This window comes from Dipodomys spectabilis, unplaced genomic scaffold (genome assembly GCF_019054845.1).
Source record: "Dipodomys spectabilis isolate Male_0828 unplaced genomic scaffold, ASM1905484v1 ptg000140l, whole genome shotgun sequence".
Taxonomy (NCBI): Eukaryota; Metazoa; Chordata; class Mammalia; order Rodentia; family Heteromyidae; genus Dipodomys; species Dipodomys spectabilis.
The window spans coordinates 23,747,465-23,755,076 of NW_024870817.1; positions in this window are offsets into that span (position 1 = coordinate 23,747,465).

Consider the following 7,612-nt stretch of genomic DNA (forward strand, 5'->3'; position numbering starts at 1 on the left):
TCTTTCAATTTCTGATCCATTTCTCGCTTTATTTCTTGAGTCATTGCCTCCAGCAACCCTTGGATGTAGCTTTTGTCTTCCATTCCTGCTTTGCTCCCACTGGGGCTCTCCCCTGCGTGGCTGCTGGCTTTTGAGGTGAGCTTGCTGTCCTGGGTAGTGGTAAACCTTGTGATTTTTCTCTGTGATTTTCGCATGGGGGTTCAGGAGACTGCTCTTCAATCTTGTTTTGGTGTGTCTGTCTTTGTTTGGTTGCTGATTCTGTATTGGTAGAGAGAGTCTGTGCCTGATCTGGATTTTGTTGGGAGCCTATTTCCAGCTGCTATTCTGACTTACTTAGGATTCTCAGCTCTCTGCTGTAGATTGCTGGCAATTCCCGCCTTTGGAAGGGTTGAGCAGCCTAGGCTGCTTGTGTTTGCTCCTGTGGGTGCTCTTGGGAAGATCAGATGCTCTGGATGCACTCTCCCAAATACTGGAGTCTGCTATGTGCTCCTGATTTGTTTTTGTTTGTTTGTTTTGGGCTGGTTGTGGGCTTGAACTCTAGGTTTGGGTGCTGTCCCTCAGCTCTTCAGCTCAAGGCTGGCACCCTACCATTTGAGCCACAGCCCCACTTCTGACCCTTTTTGCTTTGTTCAGGCGCCGGTCCCCGGGCCTGGTTCCGGCCCCAGCCTGGAGCGCGCTCGTTAGGCCTGTGCTAATGTGTATACCACCTAGGTTATGCAGCCTGGAGGACACAGTTCAAATTTCTTCTACTGTTTGTAGTCTTGACCCAGGGGGGCTGTTCCTGGCTTGGGCATTTAAGCTCCCTTCCAGGGGCACTCTTGCTCTGGCCTGGCCAGCAGAGTGTGCTCCACCGGCTGGTGGAGCTCTCGAACAGTTCCCAGTTTTAGTGGGTCCTGTGGTCCAGGTGTTGGGGTAGGGAGTCTAGGTCAGGGTCTGGGGATTCCCTCCAGCTCTGGTCTCCCTTGATGGATTCCCTGTCCCCTGTGGGGTACTCACCCTGTAGGTCGTCAGTTGTTGTTGCAATCTGAGTTCAGTTGGGGTGGTTGCGGGCTGGGTTGGGTGGCCCCCGCCGGGTCGTTGCGATCGCGATTGGGCGGGTGGTCTGCGGACAGGTCCCTTTGTCGCGCTGCTGGTGCCGGGCGGCTTTGGCGGGATGGAGCCTCTCCGCTCCGGTGGAGAGTGAGGGGTGGGGGTGGGATCCTCGTGGAGACTCACGGCTGGTAGGTTTCTCTGTTCCTTGCGATCCGCTGTTCTGCAATCCGGTACCTGGTGATCTGCAAGCAGCCCCCTGTGTCTCTGTGGCTCCGGCAGCCCCCGCCGGGCCGGCTGGCCGGCGGCTTGGCGCACTGCCGCGCGGCCAGTAAAGGTTGGGGGAGGGGTCTTCGCTCTTCTCTGTTCTGAATTTCTTTTCCTCTCTTTCTTTTTTTGTTATTTTCCACCTCTGGTTTTTCTCTGAGTGTTCGTCTTTTTGTTGTTGTCGGTCTCTAGGGGAGATTATGCATTGGAACTCGAACTCTCTTTTTGGTTGGAGAGAGCTGTGGCGTTTCCCTACTGCCCCGTCGCCATCTTGGTCCGGAAGTTGTCTCTGCCAATATTTTTAAGGGAATTTTTTAAACTGGTACAAGTCCTCAAAAGAGACTATTTTCAAGTTGAATCTTAAACAATTACTTCTCATAAATACAATTTTTTGAATCTTTTAATATGCTAGTGGTAGTATAGAGTAGTAGGTAGATTAGATAGAGTAGTGGGTAGATTAAGTTTACAAAGAATGAAGACTGAATATTTGTTAGGGGAAACAAAGGAGGAGGCAACAATGCTTGATAAGAAATGTACTCATTACCTTGCTTATGTAATTGTAACCCCTCTGTACGGTATTTTCACAATAAAAAAAAGACTGAATATTTGGAGTTAAATCACAACCTGAACTTTTAGTTTAATTATCACATTGATTATTTAGTAAATTAAGTGAATTAGAAATTAATGTTCTTTAAAAGTCACCTAGTATAAATTATTATGGTACTGCTACTCAAATACAGTTTGATGATCTTGGTAATACATATACTTCAATGATATATAGTTTTTAATCTCAATGTAAAAAACTTATATACACAATTACATAAGACAATACTTTAAACAAATTTCTTTTATTGACCATAAATAATCAGGCAGTAATATTTTCCTTGTCATGCTCATTAAAATAACTCACTGTTGAATTATAGTTACCAAATATCTGAAATTATATTTTTAAGATATATACATTTTATTATTTGATATTAGCTGAAAGTATGCTCTCATACTAAGGCAGGATAGAGGAGGCTACAGGGAAATTGAAATGAAAAAAAAATGTATTAACGGACTAGACTAAGGGATTAAAACAAAACCAGGAAGCAAAACTGAAACATCAGAACAGCAAGTGCTCCTCCTATTACGTCACTCTTCCATTTGCCTTCCTTCTCCCGTCATCCCATCCCTTCTAGATGTTAAGCTACAAGAACAGACAAACATAAAGGACCTACCTGTATCTGACTTCTAAACTGCAAACTCTTGAGAAAGGAGACAGAAACTTTATACATACTAAAATATACATATACTAATCTACATGTTTTTTTTTAAAAGGTCCTGTTGTGGGTAATAGATTCATCCTAAACCCATTGTCTTCATGCTTGGAAATTTAGCAAAGTGATTTGGAATTGCTAGATAATATCACCAGAAGGGACTCAACAAGAAATCCCCCAGAATACTATACAGAAGAAAGACTGATCGGAGTCATCTTCACTCCCAGTTTCTGCTGTGAAGTACAGATGTTTATCCTTTCCTTCTTTTCCACTTCTTCCTACTCTATCTTTTTTTTTTTTTTGTCAGTTGTGGGGCTTGAACTCAGGGCCTGAGCACTGTCCCTGAGCTCTTCTGCTTTATGACTTTGAGCCACAGCGCCACTTCTGGTTTTCTGGTGTTAATTGGAGATGTGTCTCACAGGGACTTTTCAGCCAGGGCTGACTTTGAGCCCTGATCCTCAGCAGCTAGGATCTCATCCTCCTGTATATTCAAAGTCAACCCAAGCAAGAAACTCTGAGACTCCAATTAACTACTGAAAAGCCACAGTAGAGCTGTGGCTCAAGTGGTTGAACACTAGCCTTGAGCAAAAAAAGTCAGGAACAGTGCTCAGGCCCAAAGTTCAAGCCCCAGGACTGGCACAAACAGACAAAAAAGCAAGTCTCTCAGATAAAGTTTAACATGGATTTCCTTTCGTAAAATAAGATAAAGTAGGGAAGCTGGGCACTGGTGGTTCAGGCCTGTAATCCTTGCTACTCAGGAGGCTGAGATACTGAGGATTTCACCTGGCTCCAGGTTTTCTTTTTTTGTGAGACCCCCCCCCCAAATGCTTTTTGTCCCATATCTTAAATTCCTATGATTTGTATGGATATTTGGAAATGTGGGACATACCTTCTTTTTATCCTTGCCTTCTTTCCACTAACAATTCCTATACCTGCTGTTTGCATAAGGGCATCAAAAGCATCATTCAGTTCTGTAAACATAGTGCTCTTGTTTTGAAAGAGAGAATCTGACTTAGAAAATTAACTTTTTGTTTCAGATATCACAAATAAAGTAGTAACAATTGCAAAGAAACCTTCTCAATGAAATTAGTTATTTGAGATTAAATTTATATTATACACACAAATTTCATATTTTGTTTTTTTTTGGAAAATTTTGGTTCATCAACTATAAGGAAAATGCTTTATCTTGCTTTAATCAAACATTTCGAATTCATAGCTATTTCAAACTTAAAAGATCTTGTTCAAATGAAGACATAAGAAAATAACATTTTTCATATGGACATTTGTCATTGGAGTAAGGAATTTCTTGTTAAAGTAAATTGTGATCTGTGTCATATGAAAACAAGCAATTTAGGAAAAACAAGGCAATAATGCCACCTGGGGGCTTTTTAGGGAGATCACAGTTCACTAAAACTAATAATTGTATAGGGTAATATAGAATTATTCATTTGTACATTAGAACAATGATTTTTATTTTTCTCTTAATATTGATTGTAGTGATTACACAGAGGAATACCGTTTAATATATTATCCTTGTGTGTGTGTGTGTGTGTGTGTGTGTGTTTATGTGTACGTGTATATGTGTGTGTGTGTATACTGTTTCTGGGGCTTGAACTCAAGAGTCTGGATGCTGTTACTGAGCTTTTTTTGCTCAAGGCTAATGTTCTGCCACTTGAGCCACAGCTCTGCTTCTGGCTTTTTTGATGATTAATTGGAGATACAAGTCTCATGGACTTTCTTTCCCCAGCTGGCTTCAAACTGTGGTTTTCAGATCTCTAGGATTAGAGGCTTGAGCCACCTCAGCCCAATTAATCCTTTTTTTTTCTTTACAATCTGCATTATAGAGATTTTTCTTTCTTATAACCAATCATTTTTCCTTTTAAGAGACAGGGAATGTACAGCATAAGATACATAAAATGTCATGCTATTTATGAGATGCAGTAGGACCATAGAGTCAAACCAAAAAAGAATGGCCTTAAAAAGATAAATTCTAGGATGGATCTATAGCATTGAAAAATGGTCCCTTCTCTCCCCACTCCCCCACCCCCCCAACCCCCCACCGCCACCTCAGCCTCGGTTTTTCCCTGCTAACTTAAAAACTCAGAGTGATCACACAGCAGAGTCATCTTAGGGAGGTAGCACTTGCTCTTTTTAAGGAGTTCACTGGCTTTCAGTATTTAATAGTCTTCCCTGAATGCCTATTGTTTGCTGAATATTATTAGAAAAAAGCCTTTTGTGCTGGCAGAAAATTAGTATATACAGTACTCAAGATGAAAAAATATATAGGGTCTGACAGTGTCTATCAGTATTTTGTGATGATTTGTTTTGTTCTGTAACAAAATGGTACTTAAGCATTCTAGGAGGCATTTGGGCTGTCTTACTTTATATCTTTTCCATTTGGATGTTTTAAAATCTGTATTAAACAGTGTCATATTTATTTCTGCTAATATTTATTAGCCTGGTAGAAATGTTCAATGTTCAAATGTTTGATAAATCAAATTTTAGAATTTCCTAGTTGTCAAAGTAGAAGAAAATCATATTAATGAAAGAAAAAAATTGAAAATAGGCAGTCATTAGAGATCTGGGGAATGAAGGATTTGGCCTGTGATTTGCAGCCTGACTCTGATGCCAAATTGTACACAGGTTCAGATACTAAATGTGGTCAACTTGCTACTACAGTATTCAAGCAAGATTACATCTATATTTTCAGGTAACTGGTCACTGTGGCATCTGGTAGAAGTTCTTTAAACAATTTATGTTTGTATTATTTAAAGATGAAGATCTGTCAATTAGCTGTAGATTATTTGAACTGAATGACAATTCTACTGGCAGAAACTCTTAGTGATTCCTCAGTATGCATGTATGGTGTTAGCAGTAGAGTTTTTGGCAATTGATAGCTCAGAATAGAGGCTGCATTTCCCAGCTCCCCTTGAAATAAAACTAAGTTCTGGTCAATTGGTTCTAAATGGAAAATATCCTAGAGTAACTTCTGAAAACCATTAAAATATATATGTATATATATATATTTATTGTAAAGATACTATATAGAGGGGTTACCATTACACGAGTAAGATAATGAGTACATTTCCTATTGAACATTGTTACCCCCTCCTTTGTTTTTCCCCTACTATCCCTTCCTTCCCCACCTTCCCAACTCCTCCCTCCCCCAACCACTTTGCCCCAAAGTTGTAAAGTTTGTTTTCAACATAGCATCTTGTGCATCTTGTTGTTACAATGCGTCAACTTGGGAAGGTGGCTCAGAGGTAGAGCGCTTGCCTTGCATGCATGAGGCCCTGGGTTCGATTCCTCAGCACCACATAAGCAAAAAGAAAAAAACCGGAAGTGGTGCTGTGGCTCAAGTGGTAGAGCGCTAGCCTTGAGCTGAAAAACTTATGGACAGCTCCCAGGCCCAGAGTTCAGGCCCCACGACTGGACCCAACCAACACCCCCCCCCAAAAAAAAACCAACAACAATGGGTCAACCTGCATCCTTGTTTCACCATTTGTTATTTCCCTTCCTCTCCCTAAATTAGAAAAAATGTATATACAAGATGCAGGGCACTGGAATCAAATACAGTGAAAATGGGTTATACAAAAAAAAATCATATAATATATTATACATACATTAAAAACAATAGCAAGAAAGATAAAACCTCTCTTGTCCCTATCTTGGGGTTCATTTTGCTTAGCAGCATCTTATATGGTCATATGTGCATACCTTTTGACCTTTTCTGCTTGTCCTAGACCTATACTAGTTATTGAAATAAGGGAAGTTATGGGACCTATGTTTCTTTGGGCTTGGCTTACTTCACTTAATATAATTTTTCCATGTCTTTCTATTTCCTAACAATGCACAATGTCATTCTTTCTGATGGAGGCATAGAATTCCATTGTGTGTGCATGCATATCTATCTATTGATCTATCTATCTGTCTGTCTATCTATCACATTTTCTTTATCCATTCATCTACTAAGGGTCATCTGTGTTGGTTCCGTACCTTAGCTATGGTAAATAATGCTGCGATAAACATAGTTGTGTTGGTAGCTTTAGTATGGCCTTGCTTGTGATCTTTTGGGTAAATGCCCAGAAATGGGATTGCTGGGTCATAGGGGAGCTCTATCTGTAGTCATTTGAGGAACCTCCATACTGCTTTCCAGAGTGGTTGTTTACACTCCCACCAACAATGCAATAGGGTTCCCTTCTGTCCACATCCCCTCCAGCATCTGTGATTATAGCCATTCTAACTGGGGTGAGGTGGAATCTCAATATTGTTTTGATTTGCATTTCTTTTATGGCTAGAGAAGTTAAGCATTTCTTCATGTGTCTATTGCCATTCTTATTTCTTCTTCAGAGAAGTCTCTCTTTAAAACTTGAGCCCACTTATCAATTAGGCAGTTGTTTCTTTGAGGATTTGTTGTTGGGGGGATTTACTTTTTTGAGTTTCAAGTATATTTTAGATATGAGACCCTTGTCTGTTGTATGGCTAGTGAAGATTTTCTCCCAATCCGTGGGCTTTCTATTGATCTTGCTAGCTATGTCCTTTGCCATGCAGAAGCTCTGCAGTTTCATGCAATCCCATTTATCTAACCTTTCTTTGATTTGTTGTGTTTCTGGGTCTTTATTAAGAAAGTTTTGGCCTGTGCCAAAGAGCCCTAGAGTTTCTCCTATTCCTTCCTGTAATGTTTCCAGGTGTCTGCTTTGACTCCAAGGTCTTTGATCCATTTGGAGTTGATTCTGGTAGGGTGATATATAAGGATCTAGCTTTAGTTTTCTATAAGTAGTTAACCAATTTTGCCAGCACCATTTACTGAAGAGGCTGTCTTTCTTCCATTCTAATTTTTTAGCTCCCTCATCGAAGATCTGTGGGTTTCTGGGTTCATTTCTGGGTTTTCAGTTCTATTCCATTTGTCCTCAGGTCTGTTCGTGTGCCAGTTCCAAGCTGTTTTGATTACTGTGGCTTTGTAGTAGAGTTTGAAATTTGGTATTGATATTCCTCCAGCACTGTTCTTTCTGTTGAGGATCATTTTTTCTATTTGGGGTCTTGTATTGTTCCATATG